This window comes from Rhinolophus hipposideros (genome assembly GCF_964194185.1).
Source record: "Rhinolophus hipposideros genome assembly, chromosome: 6".
Taxonomy (NCBI): Eukaryota; Metazoa; Chordata; class Mammalia; order Chiroptera; family Rhinolophidae; genus Rhinolophus; species Rhinolophus hipposideros.
Genome location: NC_138052.1, coordinates 91,091,431 through 91,107,651, shown reverse-complemented (window position 1 = coordinate 91,107,651; position 16,221 = coordinate 91,091,431). Strand labels below are relative to the sequence as shown.

At 39.2% G+C, this 16,221-nt stretch overlaps 1 long non-coding RNA gene across 1 annotated transcript; it reads right to left on the bottom strand.

Moving 5' to 3' along the window:
- Positions 1–383: 383 nt before the first annotated feature.
- Positions 384–15,862, bottom strand: LOC308499156. Its single transcript, XR_013993552.1, has 5 exons — positions 15,768–15,862; positions 4,131–4,191; positions 3,892–4,044; positions 3,647–3,775; positions 384–2,281 (listed from the first exon to the last, which is right to left on the bottom strand). It is a non-coding gene; the product is annotated as an uncharacterized lncRNA (long non-coding RNA).
- Positions 15,863–16,221: the final 359 nt, after the last annotated feature.

The following is a 16,221-nucleotide window of genomic DNA, read 5'->3' as shown; positions in this document are numbered from 1 at the left end:
AAGCCCCATTTCTTTCAACACTTTTCTTTGGAACACCCGCTAACTTTCTGGAAACGCCCTGTTTTAAATGTGTGTTAACAGCTTTTGTGATCTTTCAAAAGTAAAAGTTAATTTTTAAAAGAACTATTTGCTTTTCTAGGACTTTTTTGCAGTCTGCACCTGAGAAATATGACTCAACAAGAGTCTTAGGATGTAGGAGTATGAGAAATGCAGTCATGGCTAATATATTCATCTGCCTTCTCTTTTATTGGCTGAATATCAAAGCTCCTTAAAAGAAAAATTGGAACAAGGATTCACTACTTACTTTTTTAGGAAGTTTGTCTTAGGTCCTATGATATACTGATCAGTCAGTATAAAACAAAAAAGAATCACCCTCACTGATTAAAATAAAGGCTCTTCATTTATTGAATCTGTGCTGTGTGCTTTGTCCATCAAATTACATCCATTCTCCTAACGAATCTATAAAGTAGGATTATTATCCCATTTTACAGATAAAGAGCTCAGAAGTGAAGTGACAAGGTCAAGTTTACACAGGGAAAAAAAAAACAACAACAAAGTAAGAGACTTGGTACCCAAACCTAAATTACTATGAATCCATCCACACACCTTCAGCTGCCCTTAGAAATGAGACCTGAAGTGCAGGATAATGCCACAATATGTAGTTTTCAAAATTAAATCTTGACTTAATATTTTTATTAACAGATTTTTACCTTGAATTATCTTGAGACTTATTTTTAGGGCACACAATCAAGGAAGTATAAATAATGCAGGGTAAGTTTTATTTTTCCAGTGCCAGGGTATATATAGTTTTGGGAAAGGGAAACATCTTTAATTTTCGAGGCCCCACTGAGAAATCATATGAAATATTTTAACTATATTTTTTATGTAATGAAAGAAATATAGGACATGTTTCCTATTGAATATTCTTGGACTGTTAACCACATGTGATTGATTTAAGGTGAGTTTTTTAGACTGGTTTTTAAAATTAGTATTTAATTTGTTTTTTTGGTAAAATACTATAACCAACTGTGTTTTCTGTAAGACAACAGTCTCCGTAAGCAGGATCTTTCCTTTTGCTGTAAAAATACTCTCAAAATAAAATATGCACATCAATTGGACATGGCAAATTGTGTAGCCTCTTAGAAAGACTTGAGTTAGATTGGACCTTCTTTTGATTAATGGGCATTCTTTAAACGAATTAGCCCTGATTCTGCTCAGGGGCACAGTGTGGCATTCCCAGGGGAATGTAGTAGAACAAGTCTGAACGTGGAATATCTGTCTTCATCATCAAATACTGTTCAAAAGCAATTGGTTTTGAAGTACCCTTAAGACAGGGGTCACAAGCTCCAGTGCCTAGAGGAGCTAGGACAGTGATATAAATGAGTCAAGAGGCCTGGGTGGAAGAAAGCATCTGAAGCATCATGGTGACAAATGGCGCTTGGCATTTGGCCACGGTGTCAGGGAGATTATCTGGAGCCATGGGATGATGGCAAACTGGCCATGGAAAGGGCAGCTGCTTTACAATATTGGCTGACTGAGGCCATGTGGGAATCGGAGCCCAGTGCTCTCAGATCATTTGATTTTTAAAGAGAAATTAGAATTTCAATGTTGGATGCATCATCTTCTAATGTTTAATGTTGACAATTTAAAAAATACTAGTTGGTACATCTGAAAAACCAGCCATGGACCCCATCTGGCCAGCAGGCCACCAGTTTGCAACTTATAATTTAATGAAATGACACAACTAGTAACAGAAATAATACCTGGAAAGGAGTTCATAGTTCTGAAGTCTTATACCTCTATACTAGCCTATATAGAATATTAGAAACGCACTTGAGTTATACTTTACCAAAACAAACAGGAAGGGTGGTATAAACCTAGTGATCTGTGCAAAACCATCAAGTATGTTTCTCAGTCTGTAAACTGTACACCACCTACTTCGGAAGTAACGGAAGAGCTTCTTTAAAACGTGCACGCTGGATTTGCATTTATTAGGTCTCAGGTGGCACCTCGGAATCTGGCTTTGTGAAAGTACCCCAGTCCTCGAATGACCCTAATATAGGCATTAATGGAGTCCCTCCCTTTGGGAATATGCAGGGTAGGTAGTCAGTTCACAGCAGCCTTAACTCCTGTATCTCCGCCATTCCCCCAGTCAGAGACAGCTCCAGTTTCAAGTGGGTTCCGTTTTGGATTCCTTGGATCTATGCCTTGGTTGGGGGATCCAGAACACACCTGTGCATTTGGGTCATTCAATTCTGTAGTTACAGGTTGATACTTCATTCTGACAAATAAATGTTTACCTCATTAGCTTATAGTTTATGGTTGCTCAGTATATGTCTTCATTTAGCTAATGTTTTAGGCGGTTATTTCCTCTTGGCTCCCTACTGAGTATCAGTGTAATGTACCTGATCGGTGGCCTGTAAGTCATTTTTGATTGACTATTATGATGCATTAATTAGAACATCATCAACTAGGCCTAGCAGACCAACTGTCTGTGACCGAATTGAACAACCATTTACTTTAACCCACAAAGCACTTTAGGTAAGCCAATAAATTAGTTAAGCCACTAATTTTTGGCTCTCAGAAAATTATTTGATAACATTTGACCAAATGAGCCCATCCCCAAATAATTAATATAACTTCTGATCTTGCCTGCTCTTAAATTCAGGCAGTAAACATATTATCAGGAGTATATTACTCATTAGGCATTCTTACAGAGGACAAAAATAGTATCATGAAAGTGCTGTAGTCACACCATTTTAGACACTGGAAACATTAGCTGCAAAAAATGCTGATAGACTGACATGTTCAATGAACTGCACATTTTCGTGTGTCTAGGGAAAACCACAGTTGAAATGTAAATTGCTATTTTGCTTCAGTGAAAAATGAACCGAAATGCAAGTTGTCTTTTAAAAACATTGAAATCAGGTAGAGGCATCAGACTTGTGTTTTCTATCTGGTGTTCATACGCTACAAACAACAGAATGTTAAATACAGTACAGTTTAAGAGATTATTCACGCCTTAGCTTAGATGGTAACTAGGTGGGTTTTTTTACACCATTCCAGCATTGTTAGACAAAAGAAATTTATGACTTCTGAGGTAACCTTCCCCACAAGATAATCTGATAATTTCTTGTACAGCTTGTCTTTTTTTTCATCATTTCCATACAATTCTAGTTAATGTGACCAGCCATGCAATTCAGAATACTCAAATATGCTATTGGCTTTCTGGGCACAGTGATGGGTCTTGAATTCACCCTCACAGAGGTGAAGTAATATTGTTTTTGTCACAGCCTCATCTAAGTCAGCAAGATGGCCCTGTGTGATATCTGTAAAAATACGAAGTTTAGAAGTCCACGGGGACGAAGGGGAAAAGAAGGTCAGCTACTGACATAAAATCAGGTTCCAGATGTGATGACCCTTGGTCAGAGGCTTTGTAACTTCCAAGTCAGCATAATATTATTGAATCCACCTCCTAGCTAAAGATAGACATGTCGACAAAGGCCGCCCCACCTGCACACAAATAGGTGAGCCATCAGTGTCCCCTCACTAACTAGAAACACAGAGCAGTTCTTTTTATAAAAAGAACTTAAAGCTATATATATAGCTTCTTTTATTTTCTACTCCCTTCACCCCAAGTGTTTACCTTTATTTTAATGTCGGAAGAATCCATGAATATATTATAACTTACAGAGAGATAAAATTTAACCTTTGATAGCCAGAGTCCTGAAATTTATCTATGAAGAACTCCTGGAAAACTCCATTTATTGAGAAACTGGAATTAATAAAACAAAACAAAAAAACAAAAACAAAAAAACACTTCAGTTTTGCTAGAAACAAACACAGTGACAACTCTTTAAATAAACTTTTTCCTCCATACCACACACTTACCAGAAATGACTTAAACAGGAATTAATGAAGTGGAATAGAAATTGTAACTTCTAATTTTACTCTTGTCTTCTAAGTTCGTGATCTTTGAGTCAGTCAACCTTGATGTGCTTCAAGTAATACAATATAAAAATTTCCAAAAGACCTTTATGTTACCTAGAGGAATGAAGAAGTGAAAGTCAATGCCATTTTTTTAAAGTTTGGAGGAAATGTATAGTAATTGTAATATCTGACATACTGACCCTTATTTTAGAAAAGAGAATTCCCAAACTCTATGAGAAGTGGGATTCCAGAAGGCAGAATCTAGGAAATTGTTCACAATGAAATATTATGTTAGAAGTCAGAAAAATAATTTCAATGTGCTCGTTGCAGAAATTAACTTGTCACATAATTACTGATGGAAAATGACATGATGACAACCAATGCCCTCAGTTACCAACAATTAGAGTTTATAAATGAGGACTATGGGAAGAAAAATTAATTAAGTTAGGTTTCGGCAAAGAAAGGAAAAGAAATTCATGTCAATAATACCCAAAAAAGTGATTGGATGCATGAACTTTAAAAGAATAGCACCATCCTCGCTGAAGCAGACTCTGACAATTTTTCCTGAGTGGCCAGCCTGAAGGCTGATACATCTCCTAATGCTGGGCAGTTTCTGTCGTTAGTCATCTAGGTAACCCAGAAAACGAGGTGCCCACAGTGTGACTTTCAGTAACTGCCTACTCCCCAGAGGACATTAGGGACGGAGAGTGGCTTGCTTGCTTTTTGCTGCAATATTTGCTGCTTGCTGGGCCCCTGGCCCCGGGCTCCTCTCCTGGACTGCAACCCACTCTTTGGGCAGTACCCATCTTGGCCGCGTGCATCATCATTGGGGACTTGAGGGGATAGGGAACTAGCACAAACACGCTGACTTCTGGGTACTGCTTTTTCTGTGAGGAATAAAGCCTTTCATCTCTGAAAAATAAAAAAAAGTGATCAGATGTCCTACGAGCCTCCCAGGATTAAAATCCCCATCATCTTTCACTACTGTCTTAACAATTGTCCCAAACATCCAATCTGGTTTCAAAGCCCATCGTCTTCACCTCTGAATTTTTTCTGCACTTGATCCTTCCTTTTCATTTCCACCACCACAAACCTAACCCCGACCCTCATCATCTCATCTAGTCTATTGAAATAGGCTCCTAACTAGCCTCCCCCTGACCCACGGTTTCCATTTTATTCTATTTCCTGGATCTGCTTATGTTACTTCTGTTTATCACACCAACTCCTCCTCATTATTAATGAAATAAGTCTAAACTCTTTGATCTTCATTCAAAGTCATCTCTGCGGGCGCTCAAGGTTATGATGTGATAACATTCAATTCCACAATTGAGTAATGAGTGCCTGCTATGTACAAAATGAATGGTACTAGATGTTCTGAATGATTCTCCAATAAAGAGGACACTCTTCTCCTCAAAGAGTTTGTCGTTGCCACTCCTTCTAATGGCTATCATGGTGCTAACTGAATGTTTTACGTGTACAATCCCATTTACAGACAGGTCACATACGCCCTTTCTTCCAATTCACATGGAAACCCTGTTTTTCTTCATGACTTGCTCACCATCGTCCATACGGTCCCATGTCTGCACTACTTTCTTTAGCCACTTTTATTTAGCACCTACTTATTGATCACCTCAAAACAGCAGTAAACAAATCCAGTACTTTCAGAGAACAAATTTAAAGTGACATTTAAGAAGGTGATATTTAAGAAAAATAATGTAGGTTAAGAGAGTCAAACTGACAAAGTCTTGCTCCTTGTTGAAGGATGAAATCTCTGTGATCCTCACCACGATATGGACTAGCCTGATCTGCAGGGGTGTGGGGGATTCAAGGGGGAGGGAGGTGAGGAGTGGTGGGACTAACCCCGTTCCAAAGACACGGTTGAGAACGACAACAGTGATGACGATGGCTAAGATTTATTAAGCACTCATAATACAAGCACTATCAGTTTCAAACCTCACAATGATTTGGTGAGATCCTATTATTCCCGTATTACTGATACCTGAGACATGAGGGAGGTTAAATGAGTTGCAACATTTACAATGATGGTACATCGCAGAGCTGACTGAACCAAGGCAGTCCAGTGCTCAGGCCTAAACTAACCACCATTCCATGAATGGACCCACAGGATGTCAGGGTGCTCTTGGCAAAAGATGAAGTGAATGCTGGGTAGATACCCCACAAATTTCCATGTCAATTACCTCCTTGCCGCCAACCTCCTCTTTTCTAAGTCCATCCAGCAAAACTACATGAGTGATCTATTTAACATGAAAGTCCAAGTTTGTTGTCATCCTGATTAAACAATGCCATGGCTTCCAATGGAAAAGGAAACCATCATCAGACCTTGCTTTCTAATGAAACTTATGAGGTGGTGTGTACCTTAACTACCAGTTTAAGAAAAGTTCTACGCCAAATCTGAACATCTGGTATGCAGGAAAAGTTTATTTTGTGACTCATTTTATTAGTCATCATGAATAGAATCCTTATTGGATGTCATTGACTGTCTGCAAGGATTTTAGGTTTTTTTTTTTTTTTTTTTCCACAGAAATCTGCCCTTGGGGATTATTACCACAAAGTCAGGAGCATCTCAGGGAGGCAAAAGGGAGAAAGGTTAAACACAAGAGCTTTGGAGCTGGAGTTTGGAATCATGGCACTATGACTGTTTGAGTTCCAGCAGCTTTACCTGCAGCAACTTCAAATTTCAGGAAAGTGTCTTCCTCATAGGGTTGCTGTGAGGATTGAATGATGTAATGTTACAGGGCTTAAAACTATGCCTACATAGAAATTCCTAAGCAAAGCTTTCATTGTTCTATATTTTAGTTATGTTTAGTTATAGTGGTTTAGTTCACTTAATAATATATGAATGTAGTTAAAACAAAAAACAAGCAAATGAAGAGACTGTAGAAAAAAGAAAAAGAGTCCCTCTCCCAGAGAAAACCATTGCTAAGATTTCTTGTTTGTCCTTCTGAATTTTTCTATGTATGTAAAAATATATGTGTACTTTCTAAAAAAACCCATAAATGATAGCATTTATGATACAGTTTTACACCTTGCCTTTTTTTCCAATGGGGGTTGTTCCATGTTGGTACATATCAATCTGCTGAATTATCTTTAATGGCTATGCAGCATGTCAACATGTAAATGGGGCATAACTTACTTAACAAGTTCTCTATTGATGGACATGTATACTGTTTTTAGTCATTTTCTGTGACAAAATAATATTTCAACGAATGTGATTGCATGATTATTTCTATAGAATTCATTTCCAGAAGTGGATTTGCTACATCCTATGCAGTTGTAGTATAGAGAAGTTATAAACCACTCAATTTTCTGAAGCCAACTTTCTCTGTCCAGAAAACCCCAAGTTATGTTCCTGCTTCCTTGCCTGTAATCTTGTTTGCTCCTAGCCTAGAATTATCCTTCTTCTCATTTGTCTGTCTAAATTCTATCCATCTGCATTAGGACACACTTACTTGCAAGTAACTAAACTCAAATGAAACTAGCTGAAGAAAAATTAAAATTGGGGGGGTGGGGATGGAGAAGGGGAGGATAATTTTTGAAAGGATTCTAGGTAGTTCATAGAATTGAAATATTGATTAGTTGCAGGATCCAGGTCAGTTCTAGAGACCTAGGATTGGTGCCCACACACACTCCCTCTAATTATCCATTTCCAACTCTGCATATTTCTACATGACTTAATCCTCTTCTATTGGTGGGTCTCATAACTGTCAAAAATGTGAAATTTTACATAAAAGATAGCAAATTATAAACATGAATCTTCAAAAGGTGTTTTGCACTGGCAACTTCTGGCTGTCCCTATTTTTGGTGTCTTCTTACCTGTCATTAGAAGGAATTCAATGGAGAAGTTCAGAAAGCACTGGCTGAGTGTCCAGAAAAATCATTTCTCCCAAGTACTAGGGAGTCAGAATTCCACTGTTACTCTTTCCAATAATGTCCTTTAAGTGCAAGTAGTCCAGCAACAATTCCAGGATCATCTCTTTCCCACCTACATAACTACAAATCTTTGGAAGCGCCCCTTCCTCACGCTCTCCGTGGTCCTGAACTACCCCATAAAGCTCCCTCGTAGGGTCAGAAGAAATGTGATAGGAGGGGAATTAGGGAACAGGGAAAGGGAAGAAGCTATTGGGGGTAGAGGGGAAGATTTTGTTTTGTCAATTTTTAAATACTTTCAGTTATCAACAAAGACCCCACAATCAACCTTGGCCAAACTGAGAGAGCAAGCAATTTCGTGGGGAGCGTTATTGATCTGAGCAAATGTCCACGTGTCCAAGCAAGATCACCTGGGGGAATGGGCACACACTATCTCAGTTGATGAAAACTATCTTTCCAGTTGCACAGATTAAACAAACAAACAAACAAACTTTTTCATGTCACATCCAAACCACCCACAAATCCTACTGACTTCACCTTTAAAATAATATATTCAGAATTTGACCACTTTTCACTATCTCCACTGCTGACTAAATATCTATCTCTTGATTGGATTTCTGCAATAGCCTTTTAACAGGTCTCATTGCTTCTGCCTTATCCCAGCCTTCTCTTCCCAACAGTCTATTCTCAACAGAACTGCCAGAATGAATCTTTATAGTACATCAGATTATGTCACTGCACCCTCCAGTGACTTCCTATCTCATTCAGAGTAAAAACGAAAGTCCTTAAGATGGCCTACATGATCTTTTATGATTTTGTCTCCTGTTCTCTCTCTAATATCTCTTCCTCCTCTTCTCTCCTGCCTACTTCACTTCAGCCACATTTCCTTCTTTACTGTTCCTTGAATATGTCACACATGCTCCTAACGTGGGCCTTTTGCACTGGCTATTTCCTCTGCGTGGAATACTCTTTACCATTTTCCAGTTGGCTAGTTAGCTAGCCTCTTTCAGGTCTCTATTCAGTCTCACTTTCTTGAATGAGGCTTACCTGGATCACCTATTTATAATTGTAACCCTCTGCTACCACCAGCACTCCCAATCCCCCTTACCTTGATTTTAAGTTTTCTTTTCTTCAATAGCACTTATCACTTTCTAACATACTAGATATTTTAATCAGTTAAGATGTTCAGTTTTATTGCCTTTTCTCTTCCCTTACTAAAATGTAAGCTCTGTGAGGGCAGGTACAAATCTGCTTTGTACTGTATCTCAAGCACCTGAAACAATGTCTGACACAAAATAAATAATAAATGTTTGTTGAATGAATGAATGAGACTTATCTCCTAAAAATTGAATTTCCTAAGTACTTGGAGAAATGTATGCTTGTAACTGAGAAATACAAAATAACATTTTAGCTAGTTTTAATGAAACTAATGTTGATAAAACTGACTTACATTACAAACAAGTAATTAGTTTTTAAAAATATCTCCTTTATACAAGAGGGCAATCCCTTTCTCATACAGCCTCAATCCAAAACTGATGCAAAAACAAAATATACATTTACATGAATGTATTTTAAATGCATTTTTGTCTACTTCACCTCTTTCTCTCAAATACTTGATACACATATTACGATAGAATAAAATTGGGAAATGATAACAAACATTTTAAAAAAAATAGTAACAATTACATTCAGTATTCTTAATTTGCCTTTCACCTGCATTCAGATTTCCATTGTCTAGATAGATACATGGAAAATTTAAGTGCATCAGATTTCAGTGCTTAGCAGGTCCAAATTGGCTACAACTTTAAGACAAAGCAACAGAAAAATCATAATCGGTTGGCAGGGTAAATAATATTATTTAATGAACTAGAATCCACCGGAAGTGATGTGCTATTCCTCTTAGGAGATTCTATGGGTAGCACAACCAAGGAACTAGAGATGGTCATTGTTTGCTTTTGAAATCAGAAATATTCAGATAGTGAGGGAAACTGTGGGTCACATTTTTCACACTGTAGTTTATGACACCTTAATGTGCTTGGAAATTAATTTAGTGGTCTCTTAGTGAGCATTAAAAGAGTGTGAAAGCGAGAGAGGGAGAGGGAAAGAAAGTAGAGTAGAAAGATCTGAGTGCATTGTGGCAGTAAGGGTAGGTTGTGTTTCTGTTGTGTGTGTGCGTGTGTGAGTGTGTGCGTGTGTTCAGGGCTTGGTGTACAATGTGTTTGTAAATGTATTTGTACTGCACGTCAAGGTCAAAAGATTTTAAGCCAAAGCAGTATATTTCAGAATAAAATTATTGACCAGACTTGTAACAATCACTGAGTTCAATCCACAATATTTCATAATATCCTCCTTTAAAATATGGGGCTTTAGACATAATCTAATGAGTAGTTTTCAAATCTCAGCACATAGCAAATTCCTGGGAGTGGGGAGGTGTGGGGACAAAACCCCAAAAAACAGTTTCCAGGCTCTCGGCCTCACATAGAAAGGTGCTGGCTCGGGTAGTAAATGGCCATCAACTGTGATCAGATGCCAGCAGCTGTGGCTAGTTGGCCGTCAGCTGTAACCCGTAAGCCATTGGCCACTAATATAACGGCTGTGGCTACGCTAGCAGAGGAGGAATGGGGGCTAGCAAGAAGATGGTGGCTGGCAAGTGCGGACTGCTGTTAGGCAGATTATGTAGATCCTGTTTCCTGTGTCTCCAGCCCAGCCGCCAGCGAGAATATATTGGTTTGACTCCCCTATCTATGGCTCCGTGGGTGTTCCTTTTTGGCCTTACCGTGTCCTGCGTTCTTGGACGGGGAGTGGGAGCTGAGACCCTGCACGACAAATGGCGCAGCGAGCAGGGTCCCCTGCGTGACAGGAGGGAAACGGGGGAATGGCACAGTAACCTACAAAACACCTCATTTGGTAGATCCACGGGTGGGATGGAGGTAGCTTGGAGTTTAATAAGCCCCCAGCTGATGTGAGTGACCCTCTGCCCACAAGTAGAGCCACACAAGACACCACCACAGGGAGTGATGTAATTATGAATGTCTTGAGTTCAAATTAACTCCTATCTTCCTAATCTACACACAGCAAATATTCCTAAACTTCAAAGAGTGGTATTATTTGTTTGTTTTTTTCCAAATAAAGGACCTTGAAGTCATGAGTGCCAGTTTGAGGAATTATTTTTAAAAAGAAATATGGTTAAGGAAGGGGTGAAAGAAAAGAGGGGTTGTGGGCGACACAGTGATTTTTCATTGGTGAAACCAACTAGTTTTACCTCCAGACCCTGACTACTGAACAGAGGGCATTGAAAATTCATCATTACTGAGATTATTATTAAAAAACAAACACATAAAGAATTAGTTAGAAGACATTTTTTGGTTATCAAATTTCAGACGGAGTGCACTACAGCAAAAAGATAACTTTAAGATGCGAAATCAACAAGAGGTGTGGTAATGTCTACAAATCCTTCTGGCATGTGCTTTTCTAGATAAAACACACATCTTTTTAAATATAGGAAACAGCTGGAGGTTCTTTCTCTAGATTAAATGCCCCAAAGAGTTGGTGGCATTATCTAAGATGACATATTGACTGATAAACCCCCGATTCTCATCAACGAATATAAAAGAAAATAAAAAATACAATAATAAGTATATCAAGAACAGTTTAGAAAAGAAAAAGCAAATCTTTTAGACCAGTATCAGTTGTTAGAAACTAACCTAAAAGAATCACCAATCAGTAAAATTTCTGAAATGGAAAAACCTGGCATAGAGTTTTCACCTACTCCCTCTCCCCAGCCTCATCCATCAATTTATTTCATGCTTTATTTATACCAAAAACAGCAAATGTTTGAAATCGTCTGTTGAGGGTATTAGTCTTTGTGAAATCCTGTTAGATCTCGGTGCCTTTATCTTCCCTGAGTTCTCCAGGATTGATGGAGGATGAAACCAAGACAAGAATGGCACTGCATTCTTACTGTATGATTGCTGGTAATTGATTTTTCTCAAAGGCTCTGAGACTCACCAGGCCTGGGTCATTGCCTGCTCCACCCAGGTGTATCCCACACGTACCAACTTTTGTTTACTAGTTCAGGCTGTGCCTTCACCTGTTCCCAAGGTATTTAATTAAATATTTTCCTTTGTGCCTAAGCCAGGGGTGTCCAAACTGTGGCCCGCGGGCCAACTGCAGCCCGCAATCCATTTTTAATTGGCCTGCAGGAAATTCCAAAAATATATTTAGTTTACTTAAATAAACCAGGTGAGGCAATACGTACTTCACCTTTGAGTGAGTGGCCCGGCTGTTTGTGTATTTTACCGCTTATGGCCCTTGGTAAAAAAACGTTGAAAAAAGTTTGGACACCCTTGGCCTAAGCCAATGATTCTTAAATTTTAGTGTAAATAAGGATCACTTGGAATGCTGCTTAAAATGCAGATGGTGGGGGTTTCAGCGTTCTCTAACTGATTGTGCTTCAGGAGGATGTGGATCTAGCCAGAACTCTCCATTTCAAATCATACCCTGGAAAACACTAACACAAACGTTTAAGAAAAAAATAACTCCACACTTGTCAGAAAGATTTGATACCTGTGATTGAAAAGAGAGAAGCCCCAATGCAACAATGCCTCCGTTAAGTAGTTGTATTGCTGCTTTTCTCTTGGTATGTACATAATACTAAAATGTACATGCCCTGCTTGCAATTCACAGCAGCATAGCATGGTGCCTTCCAACTAATCATCAGTCATTTAGAACTGCGGTACTGAAAAGGGGGTGCTCACACCCGCCCAGCAGAATCAGCATGGAGTGTGTAAAAATGCAGACTCGCAGCCTGCCCTAGACCTTCGGAATCAGAACCTGACTATTAACAAGATCTTCAGGTTGCAGCAGCATTGATTTAGCAGGTTCACAACCCAAATGTGACTCTCCAGCTCACCTTTTTCATTTCACTGGTATTTCACGTATTTTAATCCGAAAAAATTAAAACATTTTAATAACAGGAGAAAACAAGGTTATTAAGGGGAAAGACATATCCAGGCTCCCAGATTGTACAGTCTGCGGTTGATGACTTTTAAATCAGAATGCCGTTGGCTGTTACGGGATCTCATTTGCTCTGTGCCTACTTTTTCACAAGTCTTCTATCTTCATTGTAAGCTTTCTGCGGGTAGGATCATGTCTTAGATATCGAAATCTTCAGTGCCTAACACTGAAGGTGGCTTCCAAACACCAGAAGGGCAACACATACATACATTTTAAATAAATAAATATTGCCAATGATCTGATTTATATTCACCCTTCGAGTTCAAGTTTAAGACTCCTCTCCTTCATAAAGATTTCTTCAGTCATTTCAACCACCATGATTTCTACCTGTCCTAAGTGAATACCACTCATTTGACACCTAACACACACACACACAACTTTAATGATCCTTTATGTTGTGTCTCTTACTACCCCATCAGAGCTGTAAAAAGCTGTCTCTCTTTATATATTCCATACTGCCTTGCACAGTAGGCATTCAAATATCGGTTACTATTGAGCTAAAATGAAAATAGACATCAACATGGGAAAATCTGCAAGTTTTGATTTTCCTTCCGGCATCATTCTAAATTGCCAAAATTAATTCTAGAGATGACAATGGTTAAACAGCTCCTCCAGCTGTAACCTATTTATCTTAAGTAAAACATCTGTCTTGATATTTGAAATACTTTCTAATTTTCAAACGGTTGTTTGCACCTTTAGCCAACTCAATTCTAATTTCTGTTATTTATGACAGTAACATATACTTCACTATGTTGACTATATATAAAATGCTTAATTTATAACATTAATTCATAGACAAAATAAGTTTACGGCTAAAGACCACTTTAGGGGTATATGTAATAGTTTACAGTTTGTATGAAGTCCTTGACAGCATCATACATAGACCAGTATTTCCATTTTTAAAGCTAATTGTAGGCGTATTGCCCAATAGTGCACTCATGGTATGTAAAATTCTAACTTCTGGAATTATACCTGCATTTGTGAATATCAACATAGCTGTTCCAGTGTTTGGATGAATCCTTATTTAGGTCTCATAATTTAAAAATACACTTTAGTCTATTACACAAATCATCTGTAACTGTCCTGTAGATGGCAGCATTGAGCAACATATTTGGTAATAGGTGGCTTTTTGGTTTCTGTGACTTGAGCTAGGGGTAAATTTTTCATGCAGTGTGTTATCATTTCAGTACACCACAAGACTAATTTAGCGTAAGGTGACAGGATAATACTTGTACCTGCTCAAAATCACTTCACTTAGATTCCATAAAAGCATCTCTTTCGATTCTGTATGTTATATGAACCAAATACACATTTCCAGAGTTATGGCAACCCATTAATAAAAAATATGTAGAGAACAAATGAGCTTACTATGGTATAGTTATAATAAATATTAACCACCTTTAACGTTTGTAGTAAAACGTCAGCAAGTATGAAGAAATGACAGTACCTAATGTTCTATGATCAGCGATTATCTTCCACATGAAACCAACTGTTTTGAACAGAATTTATCACAGAAATCTGGCTTATTTCATGATTTGTAGCTAATACATTGGCCACTGAAGTTGAGTTTTTAAAGCAGAAATCCTTTCCCACTGAGACATATTTTTTAAAAAGCTTTTATAATAATTGGTATTTTTAAAAAGCCTTTATAATAATTGGGTTTATATGATCAAAATCCTAACCTTTCTGTGAAGGTTATTGTAGAATTTTTGCAAATTAAATTGATCTTCCTGCCCTCTCCTCCTTTTAGGGAAGAGTTCAATATTTTGTTTTCCACAGAGGTATGTTTCCTTTATTTAGCTTTCCTTTTGGGGGGGGGGAGGGGAGAGGGTATCATTAGAAAAGTAAATGTCCATGGATTTGGATTGTTTTCCTACAAACTGAGAAATAACCTCCACCACGCGCTCAACATCAAATCTGTAAAAAGCTCTTTGGTCTTAGATTACTACATTGTTACTAGTAAACGACCTTTTATCTTTTTTTTTCTTGCCAAGGTAAAACCCCACACAGTTACACTTTACTACTAACTTCAGGCTTCCTATTCCGCACGCCCGCCTCCCCTGCTCTGCATAAAGCACACTAGCTATACCGCCAGAATCTCGCTTACTGTTATTGACGCCTCGTTACCAGTTTCAAATACACTCGTATGCTATTTATAGCTTTGCTGTAGTGGGCACGTGTGCACACATCACCAAGCTGTCAGAAGGAGAGAGGGCGGGCTTGCAATTCAACAGTGTGTACACAAATTATAGATTAACCAGGTTTAGATGAGACTGCATGACGGCAGGGAACAAAAAGGTGAGAGGAGAAATGAGAAGCTTCCAGGCTTCGGTTGGGTAGCAGCCCCTTTGCAGATGCCGAGGCCCCTAAATTCTCTTATCACACGCTGCTGAATGGCGCCTGCGGATCTTTTTAATTTTTTCCCCCTACGCTTTGCAACCTACCTTGGTACCCCTACCATCACTCCTCACCTCCCCTCCTACAATGCAAGGTTTTTGAGAGACAGGGAGCCCCACCAATCAGCAGGCTTCCCCAAGAAACTCCCCCTGTCCCTCATCCTCGCTTTAGGCCCAGGAGCGCTCCTCCATAGCTCAGCCCGGCCGGCCATTGAGCATGCCCAGCGCCTCGACTGCAGCGCTGCGTTCCCCTGCCAGCATCGCGCAGTGCCTGAGAGCTGGCAGCAGACGAGGGACTCCCGGGTACAGAGGGCGAGGAAACTCCATACAAGCCAGGAAAGGGGTGGACAAATAAAATAGCATTAAGCCGAGTGACAAACGTCATCTTTGTAGGGCCCTTAATGCCAGCTGGGCAAGTAGGGGACAAACTGCTTGTTTATCGGTCAGCTTTAAAAAAACACAAACCCAACCCAACAAACAAACAAAAACTTTGGGGAGCGTTTGCTTGTGGGGACGGATACGACCCAGGCTGCTGACCTGTTCTCGTGAAGTACCGAGTTTCTTGTACAGTTGAGCTGACACCATCCTTGTTTTCTCCCATTATCCTTGTAGTCAAGGGTAAACACTTGATGGGGTGGTTCAATGGGTGTGGAAGCTGTGTGTGAAACAAACACTTCAGCCAATGTTTACACAGGAGGGTTTTGGCTTTAGGAGCCCACTGTAGATCCCTGACAGCTGTTTAAAATAAAAAGCAGATTTCGGAATACGATAAGGGACATCTCATTTTCTCTCTCTGCCTTTATTCCTAGGTGTGAATCCCCGCCCCTCGTTATGATGGGGGGGGGGGGAAGGAGAAGCTGTGATATTTACGTTTTGTCCCCAAATGATCAGCAGCTAACCGCCCAGCACCGGACGTAGGATGTTTCCCAGGGACCCCTCTTCTCCTTATGGAGTGACCAGAAGCCCTAACAGCTGCCCTTGGGCGTACTTC